This window comes from Mandrillus leucophaeus, unplaced genomic scaffold (genome assembly GCF_000951045.1).
Source record: "Mandrillus leucophaeus isolate KB7577 unplaced genomic scaffold, Mleu.le_1.0 Scaffold89, whole genome shotgun sequence".
NCBI lineage: Eukaryota > Metazoa > Chordata > Mammalia > Primates > Cercopithecidae > Mandrillus > Mandrillus leucophaeus.
In genome coordinates, this window is record NW_012109696.1 from 2163546 (window position 1) to 2166145 (window position 2600).

The following is a 2600-nucleotide window of genomic DNA, read 5'->3' on the forward strand; positions in this document are numbered from 1 at the left end:
CGCCCCGCCCTGGCTCGCCCCGCCCCTCCATAGGGCGCGGGACTGCCTAAGGCGCTGCCTGAGCAACACCGGGAGAGGAGCTGTGCGATGCGGCGGGGGAAACCCCTGCAGCGGAGCAGCCAAGAGGAATGGAGGGATCGAAGGTGCATTCTTTCCACTGTTAAGGGTCGACCCTTTATTGCCAGCTTGCTGTACGACAGGCTTTCCATAGACACCTAAAGGCCTCCGCTGTGTGGGCGGTGACCCGCCCGTGACGTAAGCTCTAGGCGCCTGAGAAGTGGGAGGACCCCGCGTCCAGGACAGGAAAGTGCGTGATTTACAACTAGAGGGACAGGCGCTGTCCCGGGGCCCGTCCTGGGCCAGGGAGCAGGAGAGGGAGGGACTACAGTTCCCGACTTGCCGCGGGGCGGGCGGAGATCGTGCACTTTACCAGTGCGCTTCGGCGCCAGTTGCATGGCCTTGGCAGCCAGTGGCGGCTCTCCTCCTGGAACAGTCCCCTTGTCTTCCGACCTCTCGCTCTTCGGTTACGTGTCCTTGCCGGTCACCGCGGCAGCCCCTAATGCCCGAGCGGCGGGTTCCCAGGCCCAGCTGTGGGCGCCACCGCCCACCATGCGCCAAGCCCAGAGCCTGGTTGAATCCTTCGCCACCCTGTCCACCCATTTGGCCATTATCCTGCCACCTCCAAATCCTGTTTTTGACACCTCTTGGGAGAGAGGGAAAATGGAAAGAAAAAGGAATAAACTCCTCGTGGCCATAGTTAGTGGGTAAATTCAGATCTCGTTTGAACCGAGGTTTTTCAGAGTTGTCTTTTTAGTATTCACAGCTTGTCACCATCAGTACCTTGTTGAGAAGCCTCTCGCAACCTCCATCGTGTGGTTATAAAATCCAAATTCCTTATAAAGCCCAAATTCAAGAGGAGGAGTGCATGTTTAGTTAAGTTACTGTCTAGACCTTACCAGCCAATTTCTATCTCTTCAGTATGGAAATTGCAACTGAAAACACCCCTTCCAAAAAAAGCAGTCTGCATTTTTCTCTTCTCCAAATTTAGCACCCCTGACCTTGCTTACACACACTGGATACCACCTGCTGTGGAGTGACGGAGTGGCGGAAGCAGACATCCAGCGATAGTTAGGTTTCCTGTCGTTGACACCCAAGCAAGAAAGGCGTGTACCTAACTGAGGACCTGCCCGTGATAGAAGTCTCAGCTTTTCTCAGAGACAGGTAGGCAGAAAACAAGGGTAAGGTTAAAAAAGAAGAGGGAAGTGAGCAGATCCACAGCGGGAGGCAGCTATACAATAGAAGACAGACCATGTGACCCATTAAGGAAAGGGGCTGCAGGTATTAGAGAGAGACCTGTAGGGATCATGATCGTTCTGGTGCTAGCGTCTGATCCCAGACAAATTTATCTTCACCATTACTTCGCTTTTATGTACGGTTACTTAAATGAGTGTTTTTCCAAAGTACCTTACTGGAGAAGGTAGGCTTTGCACACCTGCTCTCCCAGTTTCCGTGGTTTACCTCCACAACCCCAAGGATCTCCAATCTTTTTTTTGCCCTTTAGCACGGAGTAATTTTTAGTAACACCACATTTTGAGTTGGATGAGAGTGATTTTTATGTCTTAGAGATGAGTCTTCCCTTTAAATGCTGCAAAGTGCTGCATAGTAGATGTCAAATGAATGTCAGAAGGAATCAAATTTACCGCAAATAATTGAAGGTAAGAAGTAACAAATATTTCCCTTCAAAAATGTTAAGAAAAGTGTATTTTCTCCTGCCTTTCTCAAAGCCAGTTCTCAAGACATCTAATGAAAACAAGTCTTGTTTATGTAATGCAGGGATAGGCAGACTCTGAAGAGCCACATGGTAAGTATTTTAGGCTTTGTAAGTCACCCAGGTCTGTGCCACCTATTTGTCATCTTCTGTTTATTTAAGAAACTTAAAAATGTAAAAGTCATTCTTAGCATGCAGGTTGTACAAAAACAGGGTGATTATTGGTCATAATGAAAATTTAGTAGGCCGCTAATTGAGGAATGGTCAGAATTACATTTTTTCTCTTTCCTGCATGATGGGCCACACCTGTTTTTTCATCATGATGGAAACAAGCAAATGTCTATACTGCAGCAAGTGGTGAATGATGGCTTCGGAACCACACATCTGTCTTTAAATTCTTAAGCAAATGACCTATTTGTGCTGGTGTTTCCTTACAGAAAAACAACTGTAATTTAAGTGAAAGTGACAAGGATGGGAACCCTATAGGATTCACCAGACAAAGAGTAGTTATCAATAATTTATTGATGATGATATCCATTTTTGGAAAGGAGATAAATATATCTTCAGCTTACTCATAGGAAAAAGATGGTTTGCTTTTTCTTTAAAAGCATTTTTCCTGTCCAACTTCCAAGATAAACTTGTTGTTTTTCTGCCAGAGAAACCCTAAGACCCAGAGGAATGTCTGCATTCCAGACTCTGGTCTTGGGATTCCCTGTGCCTGTCGAATCCAGCCAGCTGTTCAGAGGATCCAACTCAAAAAGTCTCAATTCTTACCCCGCACATTCATTACCTCTCAGATACTTGGTATCTGCTTAAAACAAAAGCTCTGGAA

The 2600-nt window shown here is 46.9% G+C and overlaps 1 protein-coding gene across 1 annotated transcript in view; it reads right to left on the reverse strand.

The window, feature by feature from the left end:
* The window catches only part of ICE1 (interactor of little elongation complex ELL subunit 1), a 67958-nt gene extending 66156 nt beyond the window's left edge, over positions 1–1802 (reverse strand). The window contains exon 1 of the mRNA XM_011969401.1: positions 1774–1802. The gene's annotated coding sequence lies outside the window, so the exon portion shown is untranslated. The remainder of the gene's footprint in view (positions 1–1773) is intronic.
* Between the last annotated feature and the right edge of the window lie 798 nt (positions 1803–2600).